The sequence below is a fragment of the Giraffa tippelskirchi genome, chromosome 1, assembly GCF_054371585.1.
Source record: "Giraffa tippelskirchi isolate mGirTip1 chromosome 1, T2T-mGirTip1v1.2.pri, whole genome shotgun sequence".
NCBI classification, from domain to species: domain Eukaryota; kingdom Metazoa; phylum Chordata; class Mammalia; order Artiodactyla; family Giraffidae; genus Giraffa; species Giraffa tippelskirchi.
In genome coordinates this window covers 20,346,314-20,366,753 of record NC_137275.1, presented here as the reverse complement: position 1 = coordinate 20,366,753, position 20,440 = coordinate 20,346,314, and the positions used below count along the sequence as shown (strand labels likewise).

General features: G+C 39.3%; 1 protein-coding gene across 2 annotated transcripts in view; it reads right to left on the bottom strand.

The window, feature by feature from the left end:
* PRKG2 (protein kinase cGMP-dependent 2) overlaps positions 1-20,440 on the bottom strand; it is a 123,225-nt gene that overhangs the window by 89,671 nt on the left and 13,114 nt on the right. The gene's annotated exons all lie outside the window — the stretch shown is intronic.

Genomic DNA, 20,440 nt, shown 5'->3' with positions numbered 1-20,440 from the left:
ACAAATCACCATAACAAATACAGTAATAAAAAGTTTGAAATACTGTGAGAATTTTCAAACTATGATGCAAAGATATGAAGTGAGCAAACTGTTGGAAAAATGGGGCACCTATAAACTTGATGGACATGGGGTTGTCACAAATTTTCAATTTGTAAAAAATGCAATATATTAAAGTGCAATAAAGTGAATGCACAATAAAACAAGTTCTGCCTATGTAAAGAAAATTTTCCTTGATACAGGAAAGTAGGCTTTAATGAAAGATATTATTTCTAGAAACAAAGAGCAATATTTTATATTGATAGCATCAGGAAGATACATATATTTTTAAATCTTTATCCATCTAATTAGATATCATCAAATTGACAAAAAAAAAACTGACCAAATTAAAAGAAGAAATAGACAAACACAACCATTTTGGGAGATTTAACACATCCCTCTAAGTAACTAATAGAATAAGCAGGGAAAAAGTAGTTAGAAAATAGAAGATCTAAACACTTGACTATCAAACTTTACTTAATTTCTTGACCTAATTGACACTTTAAAAAGCTGTATTCCAACAAATTCAGAATACACATTCTTTTCAATTACACGTGGAACCTTCATGAGAACTGACCATATGAGGATCATAAAGCAAATCTAACAAATTTCACAAGATTGAATAATACAAGCATATTCTTTGAAAACAATAGAAGCTAAAACTTTAAGCTAGGGATCAGAAACAAAATCAATAAAAAATAATCAGAAAATCCTCAAATGTTTGAGAACTGAGTAATAAATTTCTGAGCAGCCCACTGATTAAGAAAGATTAAATCATAAAGTAATCAGATAAAATTTTGAAATAAATGATAAAAATGTGATTTTTCAAAACTTGTGGGATTCAGTTAATTCAAAACTAAGGGGAAAAACTTACACTATTAACTAGATTACAAAAGAAAAGATTAAAAATGAGCAACTTAAGTGAAAGTGATTTAAAGAGCTAGAAAAAGAAAAGCAAGTGAGCTCAAAAAAGGGAAAGGAAATAACAAAAAAAGCAGAAAATAACACAGAAGGAAAAAGTGCAATGAAGAGAATCAAAACAGCTCAAAATACTTTATTTGAAAAGTCTAATAGAATTGACAAATTCATGGAGAATGGGGCAGCGGGGGAGAAAGGATGGTGGGGAGAAAGAATAATTGCCAATGTTGGAAATGAGAAAAGAGACATCAACGTAGACATTAGAAATATGAAAAATGAGGGGATAGTATAATAACTATTTTTAAAATTAAGATTAAAAGAAAATTCCCCAGAAAAATATAGTATACCAACACTGAAATTTAAAAAAAAGAGAAAATCTGATTAGCAATAAATAGATAAAAAACTATTCCACAAAGAAAATTCTAGACCTAGGTGACATTAAGTTTTCCAGATTTTTAAGGAAAAAAACATTATTAAGCTTATATAATCCTTTCCAGAAAATAGAAAAAAGAAATTTTTCCAACTTATTTTTTAATGCAAGAATGGCCTAATAACAAAAACCCATATTACAAGAAAAATTAAAGGTTAATATCCCTAATAAAGATAGGTACAAAGGTCAAAAACAAACACATCTAGACCAGACTAAAAAATCAACATAATTAACCACAATGAAAGGGTAAAGGAGTAAAATACATAGCAAAATCTTATTGAATGAAGAAAAAGTATTTGATAAAATTAAACACCCATATATGTTTTAATTTTTTTTTTTTAAAAAAAGCACTTAGTAAATTAGGAATAGAAGGGAATTTTCTTAATCTGATTTAAAAAAAAATCTGTAAAACAAAACAAAAACAGAAAGTATCATATCATGTTCTGGAAATACTTTCCTTCAGATATTAGAAATGGGACACTTCAATTTCACCCTGAATCAAGAGTCTGAGCAAATTTAATACAAAAAGAATAAATGAAGCAAAAAGGAAAAAAGTGTATCAAAGATATAAACACAGGAAAAGAAGTAATAAAACTGCCATTCTTTCTAAAGCACATGGTTATATGAATGGAAAACTCAAAAGAATGTACAGGTAAAACTATCAAAATTAAAAACTGATTTCAATAATCTTGCTGGGTTCAAGGTCAATAAGCAAATTCAGTTGTATTTCTATATCCCAGTAGCAAAGTAAAAATGCAAATTTTTAAATGACATCATTTTTAAAAGATCAAAAATATCGACCACATAAGATTATATATAACAAAAATGTGTAAGCCTTCTACAAAGTACAAAATAATAAGAGAAATGAAAGAATATCTAAATAAATGGAGGCATATTAGCAGATCATGAATGAGAAGACAATTTTTTTAATGATGTCAATCATATTCAAATTGATCAGATTCAATGAAATCTCAATAAATATCCTAAAAAATTTTTTTATGAAAATTGACAAGCAATTTCTAAAATTCTTAGTCATAAGAAAGCCTAAGAATAGCATCACAACATTGAAGAACAATAACAAAACTAAAAGACTTAAAGTAATGGATATTGAGAATTATTATTAATCAAAATAATTGAGAGACTATACTCTTGGCACAAGGATGGACAAAAAGACCTTTAGACCTGCACAGAGAGACCTAAAAGCCATCCAAACATACATGGACATTGTCATTGATTTATGACAACAGTTGTATTACAAAGCTACAGGGGGAAAGCAGACATCAATGGAGAATACATAAATTAAAAAGCATTCACCCTTGTTAAATATCAAGAAGAAGCAAGTCAAAGTCACAATGAGACAGCACAACATAAACATACTGTAAACATACCCACCAGAACAGCTAAAATAAAAAAAACTGACAATGCTAAATGCCAGTAATGGTGGAGAATAACAACACTCATACAGTGCTGGTAGGGTGTCTATTTGTTCAACCATTTTGGAAAACTACTCACAGTATTTGGCAATCTATATTAAATGTGAACTTAGATAAAATGTATCACCCAGAAATTCCACTCCTAAGTATGTTCATTGTTGTTTAGTTGTTAAATCGTGTCTGACTCTTTGTTACCCTATGAGTTGATTATAGCCCGCTAGGCTCCTCTGTTCATGGGATTTCTCAGGCAAGAATAGTGGAGTGGGTTGCCATTTTCTTCTCCAGGAAATCTTCTTGACCCAGGAATCAAACCCACGTCTCCTGCGTGGCAGGTGGATTCTTTACCACTGAGCCACCTGGGAAGCCCGCTCCTAGGTATACACCCATCATAAATCATATATAAATAAAAAGACATGTGCAAAACTGTTCATGGCAGCATTATTTAAATTTGCTAAACACCAGAATCGACCAAAAGTCTATCAATAAGTAGAACTGATAAACTGTGGCACAGTCATGCAACAAGCACTATCAGTTCAGTTCAGTCGCTCAGTCCTGTCCGACTCTTTGCAACCCCATGAATCGCAGCACGCCAGGCCTCCCTGTCCATCACCAACTCCCGGAGTCTACCCAAACCCATGTCCATAAAGTCGGTGATGCCATCCAGCCATCTTATCCTCTGTCGTCCCGTTCTCCTCCTGCCCCCAATCCTTCCCAGCATTAGGGTCTTTTCCAAAGCACTATAGAGCAATGATAATAGCGAACCATTGCTACACACAACAGCATAAATGACTCTCAGTATATAAACTAAAGAAGTCAGACTCCATAAGGTCCATACTCTATAATTCCATTAACATAAAGCTAAAAAATAGGCATAGTAATCTTTGGTAATACCAGTGCTACCTTTGAAGTGGGCTTCCCAGGTGGCGGTAGGTGTAAAGAATCTGCCTGTCAATGCAAGAGATGTAAGAGATGCGGGTTTGATCCCTGGGCCAGGAAGATCCCCTGGAGGAGGGCATGGAAACCCACTCCAGTATTCTTGCCTGGAGAATCCCATGGCTAGAGGAGCCTGGAGGGCTACAGTCTATAAAGTCACAAAGAGTGGGGCATGACACACACACATTTGAAATACATAATGTTTAGGGATTGCAAGGGAGCAGAGGGGCTTCTGAGGTTCTGGTAAGGAAGATTCTATTTCCTGATCTGTTTGGAGGTTACATGGGTGTGTTCATTTTATGATTTGAGCACATCAATTAAAAATTCATTTAAAAGCTAAAATACGTATATGGCTTTGGAGGCAGAAGATCCTAGGTTCAAATCCCAGCTCTGCCACTTCCTAGCTGTGAGACCTTGGTCAAGTCGCTTAACCTTTCTCAACCTCAGATTTCTCCCCTGTAAACAGAGCTGAGTAATCATAACTCATGTCATACGGATACTATGCACATTAACTAAGATAAGATGCCAATATATGCGTAATAAATGGCAGTAATAGTTGTAGTTGGCAATAGTAGTAATTACAGCATGCTTTTGTGTGCGGGAGAGTGGGATGGGGAAAAGTTCTGGAAACCCCAAAGAAGCACTGCAAAGCCCCTATGCTCAGTTCAAAGTTCCTCCAATAGGGCTGGATCTCGAATTTATGCCCATCAGTGGCAGGGTCCATTTGTAATCCTTTTGTAATCCTTTTATACCCCCAACTCATATAATCAACATTCTTTGAAGCAATAAATTCCTGTCCTCTCTGTTGCTTCAGGAAGTTTAATTTGTCAAAGTCCACTGACAGTTCTTGTTAAGCTAGGCTCTCAATCTTCCTTCACTGGTCCTGTTTACTACAGGCCTGTGTTCTCACTGTTTGTTTTTGTCAGGTCATAGAATGTGTCTTGCAAACTTCTTTGCACAAAGCTCAGTGCCCAGTAGGGACCAGGGGCCTCCACCTACTTTCTTATCTGTCAAGTATTTCTTGTGAGCACAAAGGCCAAGGCAAATTTACTTGTGTGGCATTTCACAGCTTAATCGTATACACAAATAGAAAGCATATGATAAGGCATATTTGTTGAGCGCCCAAGATCTAAAGCTGTAATACCAGGGCTTGATTCCTAATTCGGTCCCTTATGAGTTGTGGAACCCTGGGCAAGTCACTTAATCTCAAGTTTTCTCAGCTGTAAAATGACAATAAACACAGTCCACAGGTCATAGGATTTCTATGAGAATTAAGTTAGTTAACCATACAGAGCACTAAGAATATGGCCTGGCACATAAAATATATTACAGAAGCAATAGTGGTACTATTATAGGTCAGCAAGTTAACAGCAACTTAAAAATCTTTGAGTTAAAACAACTCTAAAAGCCCTATACTTGAGATCCTCTGCTATTTATTAAAGGAGACTCTTCACGATGTGAGTAAAACTTCTGACAGTCCAGACCCCTCGCCTGTTCAGCCTCCCTATGCTCAGGGTACCCCAGGCTCACAGATCCCCAGATGTGCCAGGCCACTTTGTCTCCCGGCCACCCACTCCTCCTCAAAGCCCAGGTCAACGCTGGCTCTTCCATGCAGGTTTCCTTGATCCCACAAAGCAAAGGGTGCTCCTTCCCTCCTTCATACACCCATCTCTCAGGACATCAATCACACAAGACTGCCATACATTTTAATTTCCCCAAAGAGATTGTGATCTTCAAGGGTATAATTACACTTTCCTCATCCTCTACCTAAAATCCAGAATGGCACCTGGCACAACGTAGGGACTCAACAGAACGAACACTAAAGCACATTCAATTTCCAGCTTAAAAAATCTGGGTACAGAGAGAAGAGTGGAAATGGGAAATGCCAGTCACCCACAAAACAGGCACAGAAAATAAGCAAGATAAGGCTTCTCTGGTGGCTCAGATGGTAAAGAATCTGCCCACAATGCAGAAGACTTGGGTTCAATCCCTGGGTTGGGAAGATTCCCCGGAGGAGGGCATGGCAACCCATTCCAGTATTCCTGCCTGGAGAATCCCCATGAACAGAGGAGCCTGGCGGGCTACAGTCCCTGGGGTCACAAAGAGTCTGACATGACTGACTGACTAACAGTTTCACTTTTCACTTTCCAAACTTTTTGAGTAATAAACCAACAAGAAATAATAGCTAACAAATGCACACGTTTATAATTTGAGAAGCTAACATGAAAAGATGAGGTCATTCCATGGGTAATCAGAAAATGAGCATGACTTCCTCCTGTCAACCCTCTTCCCTATATGGCCCATGTAATTAAGTACAGTTGTAATTTAATCATGTTTACTGTTACATCATGCTTACAACATTTCTCTCTCCCTTTCTTAAATGTATGCAGATGATCCAGTTCCTGGGAGCATCCAAGAATAGAGTTGAACAATGAAATGTTGAAAACAACCACAGCTTATAAGGCCATTAATCCGACACACACAATGATGGGCATTATCATCATTGTGCTGCATGGTAATTAAGTAGAAATGGTAAATAGTTCTCTTAGACGTCGGTAATGAGCATTGCTCTTAAAGTGTCAAATTGAATATTTCTGGGGTCAGCTGCAGGAAGGCCTGTTCCTATTACAAAATGGTTCTCAATTGTCACTGCACATTAGAATTATCAAGGGACCGCCTGTAAATCCTGATACCCAAGGTCCTCACCTCAAATCGATTTAATCAGATTCCTTCGGGGTTGCACCAGGACATCAGTATTTTTTACTACTCCCCTGGTGATTACAATGTGCATTTGCACTTAAGAATTACAGCTGCAAACAAGAAAACACAAGGGAGTCCGAAGCTGCTTTTTTCCTTCTATTTTCCCACAGTGCTGGGAACAAGCCTCCATTGAAGGCTCAAGAAGCAATCAATCAGTTACTATTAAGAAATTAGCAGCTGATTAATTAATAATCAATTGATGTTCATTTTTCACAAGACTTTGCTATATCTGTTTGTCCTTTATTAGGTAACCGATAAATACAGGAAAGTGACAATCATTGCTCTTATCTCCTTCTTCCCAGCATCCTGTATGGAATCGGAAACAGCCTGACACTTAGGGATATGCTGTCAAATCAGCCTCAGGCGTTTATTTTTTTCTATTGTGGTAAATTACACAACACAAACTGTACCATCTCAACTATTTTTAAGTGCATAGGTCAGTGGCATTACGCTCATTCCCATTATTTTGCAACTGTTGCCACTGTCCATCCCTAGAACTTTTCTCATCTTCCCAAACTAAAACTCTGTACCCATCAAACAATAACTTAAACAATAACTCCTCCCAGCCCCTGGAAACCCATTCTATTTTATGTATCTAGGAATCTGACTCTCTAGGTACCTAAAATAAACTGGAATAATATAATATTTGTTATTTTGAGGCTGACTTATTTCACTTAGCATAATGACTTCAAGGTTCATTCATATTGTAGCATGAAAAGGAAGGATTTCCCCACGTTCTTTTAAGGCTAAATAATAACTCATCATATGCATACACTCCATTCTTTTTATCTATTCATCCATCAGTGGCCATTTGGGTCATATGAATATGCTGCTATGAATATGCATGTACAAGACTCTAGGCTTTTTATATATGGCTTTACATATCCAGCATGGCCAACATTCTTTGCCAGAGAAACTCACACCAGAGATGCAAAGGAGCTGGTATGGTGTGCAGAATTCCAAGACGGCCCCATAATCTCTATCCATCTGGTGTCATGTTCTTATGTAATCCGTTCCCCTTGAGTGGAGAGGGAATCTGAGACTTGCTCCTTGCCAACAGAATATGGCAACTGTGATGCTAGGGTTGGCCAGTGTATGTTATATGAGACTTCATCTTATTAGCCAATAGTAATAAGAGATTCTCCAGGTGGCCAGAAGCAGTAAGTGGCCTTGTTGGGAGATGGCCCCTGTGTAGGACATATATGACCAGGAACTGTGGGCAGACCTCACACCAGGAATTGAGAGCATCCCCTGGCTGCCAGCCAGCAAGAAAATGGGCACCTCAGTCCTACCACCACAAGGCAATGAATTCTGTCAACAATCACTGGAGCTTAGAGAAGGACATCCTCCTTTTAGAGAAAGCTCTAAAAAGGAACACAGCTGGTGGATACCTTGACTGCAGCCTTGTGAAACTCTAAGCAGATGAAATCATAGCCTTGACTCCTGACCCACAGAAATGCTAAGATAACAAATATGCATTGCATTGCTTTAAGCTGCTAAATCTGTGATAACTTGTTATCCAACAATAGAAAATGAACACACCCGAGTTCCTCTGAGTTTCTAGTTCCAAGAAATATCAAGTAGTATCTTTCCCTGCTCACTTTTTACTTCTTTTTCTCACCTCATCTGGAGAAAAGAGACTAGAAGCTACCAATATTTTCCTCCATATTTCTCAGAGCTTGATAAAAATTGGTGCCTGAAATTTACTAATTACAATGAATGTGTCATGACAAATACTCCTAGAAAAATTAAAAGGAAACCGGGAGTTCCTGATCATTCACACTTTAATATGAATTACATATAAGTTATCTCCTGGCCATTCCTGACCATAGATCTTGAAAAACAAAAACAAAAAACTCTATCAAGCAAAACTATGCTGAAAAATCTACAACTCAACAATGCTTCTAAGGATAGTTGGCATGGAGGGGAGCAGACAAATTATCTTAAAATAAGACTTTAAAAAAGAAAAAGGTTTAGTTAAAGGATAATTACAACAAATGTTATCTTTCACATAGAAGGTATTTCCAGAGTCTAAAAACTTTCCCTTGGCTTTAGATTTTTTTCCCCCTTCTTGAGAATTCAACTGCAGTTTAAAATGCTAGAAAAGGTCAGCAATAGGAACTAAACTGCTCAGACTTTGCAGCTCTGGAAACTGACTGCACTGGCAGAAATCAGCGATGATGCCTCCCTCTGATCGGACAGGCTAGGAGAAAAGGCCACTGTCTTCTCATTCACACTATTTCTGCCACACTCTCCTGGCACTCTAGAAATGAAATAGGCAGTGTCTGGAATGGCATGAAATGTGTGTGAAGGAAAAAATGGGTCAGGAAAGAATAACTCATTTCAGAAGACACTTAAAAGTCATTAGTGAGGAGGGCTGCAGGCTCTGCTCAGCCCCCAGGACAGTCATTCAAAGCCAACCCTCCTATCTATTCGCAATAGCCAGGACATGGAAGCAACCCAGATGTCCATTAACAGAGGAATGGATAAAGAAGATGTAGTACATATATACCATGGAATATTACTCAGCCATCAAAAAGAATGAAATAATGCCATTTGCAGCAACATGGATCGACCTAGAGATGATCATATTAAGTCAGACAGAGAAAGACAAACATCAAATTATTGAACTTACAAAACCAAAATCGAGTCACAGATACAGAAAACAAACTTACGGTTACCAAGGGGCAAGGTGGGGAAGGAGAGAGAAATTGGAAGATTGGGACGACATATACATACTACTAGATATAAAAGGATACGAATAAGGACCTGCTGTATAGCACAGGAGCTCTGCTTAATACTCTGCAATGACTATGGGCTTCCCTGGTGGCTCAAACAGTAAAGACTCTGTCTGCAATGCAGGAGACCTGGGTTTGATGCCTGGGTCAGGAAGATCCCCTAGAGAAAGAAATGGTTAACCACTCCAGTATTCTTGCCTGGAGAATTCCATGGACAGAGGAGTCTGTCAGGTTACAGTCCATGGAGTTGCAGAGCCAGACATACTGAGCAACTAACAATTTCACTTTCACTTTTTCAGTGATTTATACGGGAAACAAATCTAAAAAAGAGTGGATATATGTATAACTGATTCACTTTGCTGCACAGCAGAAACTAACACATTTTAAATCAACTATACACCAATAAAAATTAAAACAACAACAACAACAAAGCCAGCCCTGCTATATTCACCTGGAGTAACTTATTTAGAGGCAAGCAGATCCACAAACTGCTATAAATATCCTATAAATTAAAAAGAGAGCAGGCAAAATATAATGAGTGCAGGTTTCAGAGTTGTTCTGATTAAGTGGCAGCTGTCTCGGCATCTAGGTGAGGGTTACCCAGCTTCAGGAACTACTGAAGACCAACATGGGCTAGTTACTTATGCTTGGTAAGCCTCATACAATAACACTCACCCAGCAGGCTTGCCTGGCCTATATTAGGTACTAGAAATTGGTACTTATGGCCACTGATACTAGTCTAATGCTGATAGTGGAAGCAAATTAGAAGCAAACAAAATAAACGTGTAAGAGAAAGAAATGAGGGAGAGAAGACAAAAAGAACTAAGAAAGAAAAGAACAAAATTAAAGACTTCAGTACTCAATAAACATTTGTTGAACTGAATATGTTCATCTGAAGATGTAAAGGGAATTATCCAGCCAAAGATACTGGGTCAAAAATGGCTGTGGGTTTTGTGTAATATAAAAATATCACAGAACATGCTATAACTCAGGAATGTCAAACACCAGGCGAGGGCAAGGGGGCTCCAAGTTAGCTCGGAACTTACAAAAAGCGCTTAGATTTTTGATTCTTCACAATGATTAGTCCTCGAGTCCAGAATGTTTTCTGAGGCTTAATTAAACATTTTCCCTAACATCTAGCGACCAATAGACTGGGAAATGTGAGGATAAAGTGAGAAAGAACAGAGGGTGACTATAAACCAAGCTGAAGGTAATTTGAGAGGTTGACAGAGGATTCAGCGGGGTGCAGGGGGAGAAGAGCCCAGGCCCTTTGGCTTCTAGAGAGAAGGAAGAAAAGGCAGGGTAGGAAGTGACAGGGGCTGGGTGCTGAAGCTGAACAGCACTCGCCCTCCCCTCCCCCACCACTGCCCAACCCCAAGGAGAACCATTCACTTTGCAGGCTGCATATGGTGGTAGAGAACACAACTTTCTCCACCAGGCAGACTCGCATTGGCAACTTGCTTCAGCAGATGACCTTGAGCAAGCTGTTGAATGCCTCTGACCTTTCATTTCACCTTTGGTCCAAGGTTAATGTTAACACCCACCTCACCAGGTGAGTCCCCAGTCTCCATGAGCTAATGAACAGAAAACTACACACCTCTAGCAGTTAGCCAAACACTTGGTCTTCTCACCCCATTCCTGAGTAGCCAGCTCTGAGCTGGATGTCTAAAGGCACATTATTGCTATTAAACATAACCTTCTGATTTCAAGCATTCTGACAACTTTTAGCAGGCACAAAATCCAGATCCCTTCACCCACAGCTTCAAGGCCATCATATCACCTCACAACTGGACCTTTCTCTTTTTCCTTCCCTTGTATTTACTGAGAGCTTCTTCTTTTTTTCTTTCTTTTTTTTTTTTTGCTCATCTGAAGACATAGGTTAAGACAATAGTCAGAAGCATATGCATGAATGTTGTTAACTGTCCAACTGATAATTAGGAGTCTGCACATACACTCTTAAAAATCCTCAATAATCTATGTAAAATGTAAATAAAGATCCTCTCAAAACAGCAACATCTAAGTCACTACCTCCTGGAAGAAAAAAAGGTTTGTTTCCCTTCCACACTCAGCAAAACTTTCCTCCACTGAAAACTGATAACAGAGCATCACTTTCTCGAACCACAGTTTTCAGGAAAAAATAACAATAGCAGGGAGCTGTTTGCAACCATACTAAAAAAATTAGAAGTGTATCTATTTGGTGGCTCAGAGGGTAAAGCGTCTGCCTGAATGAGGGAGATCCGGGTTCGATCCCAGGGTCAGGAAGATCACCTGGAGAAGGAAATGGCAACCCACTCCAGTATTCTTTCCTGGAGAATCCCATGGATGGAGGATCCTGGTAGGCTACAGTCCACAGGGTCGCAAAGAGTCAGATACTACTGAGTGACTTCATTTTCTTTCTTTCTAACTATATATCTAATTTTTTATAAGGCCAATCAACTAAAATATAAAGAACCCTCCTCTAATTTTCATTTTGGTATATTTGAGTTGTTACAATCGACTTTTATTTTTTTTGGAGTATACTTGACTTGAATACCACCTGACCTGCCTCTTGAGAAACCTGTATGCAGGTGAGGAAGCAACAGTTAGAACTGGACATGGAACAACAGACTGGTTCCAAATAGGAAAAGGAGTACGTCAAGGCTGTATATTGTCACTCTGCTTATTTAACTTATATGCAGAGTACATCATGAGAAATGCTGGGCTGGAGGAAGAACAAGCTGGAATCAAGATTGCTGAGAGAAATATCAATAACCTCAGACATGCAGATGACACCACCCTTATGGCAGAAAGTGAAGAACTAAAGAGCCTTTTGATGAAAGTGAAAGAGGAGAGTGAAAAAGTTGGCTTAAAGCTCAACATTCAGAAAACTAAGATCATGGCATCTGATCCCATCACTTCATGGCAAATAGATGAGGAAACAGTGGAAACAGTGGCAGACTTTATTTTGGGGGGCTTCAAAATCACTGCAGATGGTGACTGCAGCCATGAGATTAAAAGATGCTTATTCCTTGAAAGGAAAGTTATGACCAACCTAGATAGCATATTAAAAAGCAGAGACATTACTTTGCCAACAAAGGTCCGTCTAGTCAAGGCTATGGTTTTTCCATTAGTCATGTACGGATATGAGAGTTGGACTGTGAAGAAAGCTGAGCGCCAAAGAATTGATGCTTTTGAACTGTGGTGTTGGAGAAGACTCTTGAGAGTCCCCTGGGCTGCAAGGAGATCAAACCAGTCCATCCTAAAGGAGATCAGTCCTGGGTGTTCTTTGGAAGCACTGATGTTGAAGATGAAACTCCAATACTTTGGCCACCTCATGCGAAGAGTTGACTCATTGGAAAAGACCCTGATGCTGGGAAGGATTGGAGGCAGGAGGAGAAGGGGACAGCAGAGGATGAGATGGCTGGATAACATCACTGACTCGATGGACGTGAATTTGGGTAAACTCTAGGAGTTGGTGATGGATAGGGAGGCCTGGCATGCTGCAGTTCATGGGGTCACAGAGTCGGACAGGACTGAGCGACTGAACTGAACTGAAGTCAAGGCTATGATTTTTCCAGTAGTCATGTATGGATATGAGAGTTGGACTATAAGGAAAGCTGAGTGCCAAAGAATTGATGCTTTTGAACTGTGGTGTTGGAGAAGACTCTTGAGAGTCCCCTGGGCTGCAAGGAGATCAAACCAGTCCATCCTAAAGGAAATCAGATCTGAATATTCATTGGAAGGACTGATGTTGAAGCTGAAACTCCAATCCTTTCGCAACTTGATTTGAAGAACTGACTTATTTGAAAAGACCCTGATGCTGGGAATGACTGAAGGCAGGAGAAGGGAACGACAGAGGGTGAGATGGGTGGATGACATCACTGACTCAATGGACATAAGTTTGAGTGAGCTCTGGGAGTTGGTGATGGACAGGGAAGCCTGGCATACTGCAGTCCACAGGGTCGCAAAGAGTCAGACACGACTGAGCAACTGAACTGAACTGATACAGCAAAAGTGATTCAGCATGTATATATACATAATATAAATATGTATATAAAATGTTCTTTTGCAGATTCTTTTCCAGTTTAGGTTATTATGAGATATTGAATATAGTTCTGTGCTATGCAGTCAGTCTTTGCTTTGAACAGACTTTTTTTTTTAATATTTATTTATTTGGCTGCATCAGGTCTTAGCTGCAGCATATGGGATCTAGTTCCCTGACCAGGGACCGAACCTGGGCCCCCTGCATTGGGAGCACAGAGCCTTAGCCACTAGATCACCAAAGAAGTCCCTCGAATAGATAGCACATTTCTTGGTTTTGAATCCCACTTCCAATAGTACAAGCTGTGTAACCTCAGGCAATTATTTAATTTTGTATGCCTCAGTTTCCTCATACATAAAATGGTATATAATAATCATATCTATTATTATTGTGATAATAATAATATACATCTCATATTTTTACTTTGAGGATTAAATAATTCCATATTTGCAAAGCACTCAGAGTGGTGTCTGGAATATCATTAGTGATGTATAATTGTTGTTATTACTATAATCATGATCATTCCGTGGAACTACTTTTGCTCAGTAGAAGAGCTACATTTTTATAAGGCAGATTGAAATGTTCAGCACTGCTTTAGAAATGAAGAACAAATGATAACAAACATACTCTTCCTTGCTGTTTTTCCATATCTTGTTTAAAAGGGTGACTCACAAGCATGTTCCACTTTTACCTATCCTGCTCCTGGGGTGGGAGTGACAAATGAGACTAATTGTCCTTCCGAACACTAGAGTCAACATCTGAAGTCAAACAGCAAGTCTTTGTTTTATCTTTCCTTTTCAAGGAAGAACAATAGTTTCAAATGATAGCTTAAGCGTTCTTAGTGAAAGGCAGTCATACCAGTAACTTGCCAGATGTCTCTGATTAATCTGCCTGTGTTCCACCAGACATTCTGCATGAGCTTGTAATTTTGTTCTGCCGGTGCTGAAGTTTGCTAAACAACGTCTACATAGAAAATTTAATTTCAGTAAAAGGTCTGACCTCTGGAGACACGGTTGTCTTGGTGTTCGAGGCAGGTCAAGCATGGACAGAAATGTGATCTGAGCTCTTTCTTGCCCACCTTTGCCCTTGATATTCAGTTCTCAGCCTTGAGAAGTACTGCGCTCATTTTGGAACCCATTCCTGCCCCTCCAGATATATCACAGTCTGTATCACCAGATCAAAACCATTCTCTGTGTCCTTTTCACACAGGCCTGAGCTCTGAGGATCCAGCACCTGGTGAATATTAATGAAACGGATAAGCTCCACTCAACTCTGCTTGGAAGAAGCCAGGAAGCACCATTGTTCTTCCTACCAGTGAAGAGAGCGTGTCAAAATAGAGCAGACTGGTGCCCAAACTAACCTGACTGGAGGCCTGTAATCTTTGTGGGTTGCTTTAAGAACACTTGTGTAAGCAGATAGAGTGGGGGACCCCGAGAACCAGCTATCACTTTGTTGACACAGGAGAAGCCATTTTAAGCCTTAAACCATTTTGTGATCTAAGCCTGGTCCCAATCCTTGCTCTCGATCAGGCCAGAATATAACTTAACCATATCAGAGACAATAAATCAGTTGTAAAGATTTCCAGGTTCTGTTTCAAAAATAAAGATCAGACAGAAGCACATTCTTGAACTATTCTGCAGGATCCAAAACTCCCTTGAGTCTCAACCACCAGACTAACTGGAACCTAAGGAATGATGATGTTGACCTTTGCTGACCTTTGTTGATTTTAATCAGTTAGAGCCAGGACTCTCTCAGTCTTTGCTCCAGCTCTATGCTGAATTTGCCTCTGCTCCAGGTCCTCCATGAATAGGCACACACTGCTCAAGTCTGTTCATAAATACGCATGCACCCTTAGCTTAAAACTTGCCCAGTTTTGCTGTTAGGGACCTACTGCTTTGAGAAATATCCCTGGTGTTCTCTTTACTGCTGCAAGTAATAAATCCTTCCTTCTCTCACTCTTTGGCTTGGTAATGTCTTTGAGCTTGACACTCACTAAGAGGCAAAACCAGTTTTCAAGTAACACCAGGCTTTTAGAGAGAAAGAACTGATTTCAAAGTCATGAATCTTGGGTTCTAATCTCAGCTCTGCAACTTACCATGGTTTATTCTGCAACTCCCCTGCACCTGTTTCCTCACTTCTCCAGAAGGGGAAAAGCGTGAAACAATTGCTAAGGTTCTTCCAGCTGTAAACCTTTTTTAGTTATCATAATAAATTTAAATCAGAGATCAGAGTGTTTGATATACTATAACGCTCTGACTCATCATGATTTATGATAGTTCAGTAAGGCTGAGGGCCTATAAAATGGGCTACATGCCCACACAGCTGTATGTTTCTGACAATCTCAAATGGTCAGTGGGCACACAGCCACGTCCCTATGAAAGACTGTGATCGATTTCAGGTTCATGCAGTTGAAGATGACATGGTGTCCACCCCAATTCAACTGGCTCATTCTCATTTTCTATGACTCTGTCCTGATACTGAACACAGGTCTTATCTTGTCTATAATGTTCTCCCAAACATCACTAGGTCATTATTCCAACCTCAGGAGATAGCGGTTACAGTCGAAACTACATCATCCAGAACTGCAGTATCCAATACAGTGGTCATTAGACCCATGTGGCTATCCAATTTTAAAATAAGTTGAAACTAAAAATTCATTTCCTCAGGGCACTGGCCACATGTCTAGGGCTCAACAGCCACATTCATGCTATTGGCTACTGTATCGGGCAACACAGGTTATAGGACATTTCCATCACTGCAGAAAATTCTCTGGGACAGCACTGGGTTATTCTAGAACCTGATCTTAAAAAGTAGCCCTTTGAATTTTTCAAGAGACAAATTTCAAGAGTTCTCCAATGCCACTAGAGCATAGAAGTTCCTCCAAATAAAGCAGGGAGGTGTAACTATACCATTTAAGCTACCCCTTCCGGCCCTACAAGTACACAGAGATGGCATGATTGGGCTGCCTGGCAATTGCTTAGGTTCACGTGCCATTTATAGTACATTTGAGCCCAGGGGCCTCAGCAAACTCACAGACTGCGGTGACATGGGTTTGGGAGTCTCTCATGAATTCCTGGAGAAGGCAATGGCACCCCACTCCAGTCCTCTTGCCTGGAAAATCCCATGGACAGAGGAGCCTGGTAGGCTGCAGTCTATGGGGTCGCTAAGAGTTGAACACGACTGAGCGTCCTTGCTTTCACTTTTCACTTTCATGCATTGGAGAAGGAAGTGTCAACCCACTCCAATGTTCTTGCCTGGAGAATCCCAGGGACGGGGGACCCTGGAGGGCTGCCATCTATGAGGTTGCACAGAGTTGGACACGACTGAAGCGACTTAGCAGCAGCAGCATGAATTCCTGAATCTGAACCTTCAAGTTCTACATGTGCCATTCCCCCCAGATGTTGTTCTCTGGTTTCTCTCGGTACTACCCATCTCCCTCATGCTATTGATTGCAGGAGAGCTCGGAGTCTCCCCTCACTTTCTTGCTCACTGTTAAGTACTCATCAGAGACCTCCTTTTTGACAAAAAGGCAAAATAGACACCCAATGGCTTTCAGATTGAGGGTGTAGAGGGGGACCTGATCCAAAATGTAGTTGGCACCTATTAGCAGAGACAAGTTTAGTCATGAACTCAGCCAGAAAACTTTATAAAGTTCAACAAATAAATCATGAGACCCTAAAAATACGGGGTTGGCCAAAAAGTTAGTTTGGGTTTTTCTGAATCATCTTACAGAAAAACTCTAATGAACTTTTTGGCCAACCCAATAAATGAAGGCACCATTTTAACTGATATCTGAAAATTCTCTAATGTCTAATAGGCGTTGCTTGGAAAAGTAGCCAAACCAATGGATACTGCCCATAATCATTGTATCAGTGAATGGCAGTCCCATCTTTTCTAACTTCTGAAAGTTATTTCTTACAAAATTTATAAATTAAAATACTCAAACTTTACTTAAAGCCTTTCTCTCAAACTGGAACTACTGGAAAATGGAAAGTGAATTGTAATACTGAGAACTTCCAAAAAACTGGAACGCTTTAAATCTCTGAATTGGTGATGTCAGCTATCTGTGTTTAGCCCATTATTTCAGACTTAAGGGGAAAGACATTTTGGAAGGGAAAATTGAGGCATAGATGTCTGCAAGGGGAAATAAAACAAAAACCAGTCAATGAAAAAGAGTAGCTCCCATATTCTAATTAATTTTTCAATTTAGAACCAAAAGGCTCTATGAAAGCATAAAGGGATGATGAAGACATGAAGGATTTAACCTGGTCTCTTTAGGACTTAATCATTACAGAATCAATTATCCTGTTTCTTCATCGGGTCCCCAGTGCAAACTTGTACTCGCTGGGCTTGGCTTTAAGATGTTTGAGGGGAATCATTGCTCATCCTTATTCAAGGGCTGTAAAGTCTTTCTTCTCCTGTGTCCCACTCACTACAGAGGTGGTTTGGCCCAACAATGAACTGTGCCTAGCTGCTGATTTCCTTTATCTTGTTTTAATCGAGCTTATAAAAATCAAGAGGAATGCATTTATCTTGAATGGTTTTGTTACCTAACACCAGAAGTATGACTCAAATGGACATAAATCTTTGGAACAAAGTAATTGAAAATAATCTTCCTTCATGAAGTGCAGTCTGGTGGGATATGTATGTAGGAAGATGGTCAAAGAAGATGAACTGCTACTACCTTCTCTCACACTTCTAGATATACAAGCACATTGCTATCTGAAAGAATTTTTGTGGGTAAATAATATATTGTGCTTAGGTATAGTATACATACATAACATATTGTGCTTATGTAAGGTAAATGTATACCTTACATAAGCACAATATATCATTTACCAACAAAAATTATTACCTCCAAAAATTATGTATACTATACATAAGCACAATACATTAATTACCCACAGAAATTCTTCCAGATAGCAATGGGCTTGTATATACAGTAAAGTTTGCTGGGAGAAATCTCAACAACCTCAGATATGCAGATGATACCACCCTAATGACAGAAAGCAAGGAGGAACTAAAGAGACTCTTGAAAGAGGAGAGTGAAAAAGCTGGCTTAAAACTCAACATTCAAAAAACTAAGATCATGGCATCCAGTCCCATCAGTTCATGGCAAATAGAAGGGGAAATGTGGAAGCAAGGATAGATTTTATTTTCTTGGGCTCCAAAATCACTGCAGACTATGTCTGCAGCCATGAAATTAAAAGATGCTTGCTCCTTAAAAGGAAAGCTATGACAAACCTAGACAGCATATTAAAAAGCAGAGACATCACTTTGCCGACAAAAGTTCATATAGTCAAAGCTACGGTTTTTCCAGTAGTCAGGTGCAGATGTGAGAGTTGGACCTTAAAGGTTGAGTGCTGAAGAACTGATGCTTTCAAACTGTGGTGCTGGAGAAGACTCTTGGCAGTCTCCTGGACAGCAAGGAGATCAAACCGATCAAACCTAAAGGAAATCAACTCTGAATATTCATTGGAAGGACTGATGCTGAAGCTGAAGCCCCAATACTTTATCCACCTGATGCAAAGAGCCGATTCATTAGAAAACACCCAGATGCTGGGAAAGACTGAGGGCAGGAGGAGAAGTGGACGACAGAGGATGCAGATGGTTGGATGGCATCACTGACTCAATGGACATGAGTTTAAGCCAACTCCAGGAGACAGTGAAGGACAGGAAGCCCGGTGTGCAGTCCATGGGGTCACAAACAGTTGGATACAACTTAGTGATTCAACAACAATAAACACTATACAGTAATATAATGTACTTGTGCATGCATGCATGCTCAGTCTCAGTCATGTTGGACTCTTTGCAACCCCATGGACTGCAGCCCACCAGGCTCTTCTGTACATGAGATTTCTGAGGCAAGAATACTGGAGTGGGTTTCCATTTCCTCCTCCAAGGGATCTTCCCGGCCCAGGGATTGAACCCGAGTCTCTTGTGTCTCCTGCATTGGCAGGCAGATTCTTTACCACAAAGCCACATGGGAAGCCCAAATATAATGCATAACATATGATCATTATTACGTACATATATACCTTATACATCAAAAGAGAATACTATGATGTTCAGTTAAAAAACAAGTATAAGTTTGTAAGCAGCATTTATAATTTCTGAATTCATATCTGAATTTATTTCTGAATTCATATTAAAAATAAATAATTATTATGTTTGCAATGGGAATAGATAAGACTTTTCAAAACCAACTAATAAACTCTTGGCTTAAAAAAAAACTCTTCTAAACTCCAATATTAAACAGATTCTTTCAGCCACACAGTATTATGATTAACACTCCAGCATGACTTGTTTCCTTAACAAATATTTATCGATCATTCACTATGTGCCAAGCACTGTCAACAAACTGATGAATTAAACCTCCCTTTATAATCCTGTTGTCAAAATTAATCACTTATTTGTTTAACTCAGATGTTTTATATTGACTTACATTACTTATATCTGAATAAATTAAAAGTTGTTTTCATTTCACAAATCTTGCATTTTGAAAGAGGGATCCAGGCTCAGACAAGACAACCAAGGCAAAATATCTAATTTCGACTAAGAAATTTTACTCACTTAAAAACAGGGCAGAAAGGAGACCCTAATTCATGATGTTTCTAGTCAATCTTTCCTGGTTAGGAAATTCATTCTTTAGCCAGAAAAAGATACACACACACACACACATACATACACACATGCACACAGGAGAAGATTGTGGTAAATAATTACATTTCTTTTAAAGATCCTTAATTTTAAAATTACTTCTAGCTTGTAATTGTTGCCCATGCCTGAAATGCTCCCTCTGGTCTATGTTCCTTTTTCTCCTTTGGGTCTCAGTTCAAGGTCACCTCCTCTGCCCAGCCTCTGTGACAATCCTAACTCTGTTGCCTCCTTGCCCTTCTCACCCTCAACCCCAGATACCACCCACTATGCTGTCTGTTTCATCATATAATTTGTCTTAATTAACAATTACACAGTGTTTACTTGTTTCTATGTATACCATCCCCGCATGAGAGAGGCTCTGTGTCTATTTATTCACTAATATATACTTAGCATCTAACACAGAGGCTGGCAGAGGACAGTGCTCAAGTGAAACTGTGGGATGAATGAATGAATTCATCCCCCTTAGAGGTACCAGCTTATCCCTTTTTCATGACGCTTACAGACTAAAGTG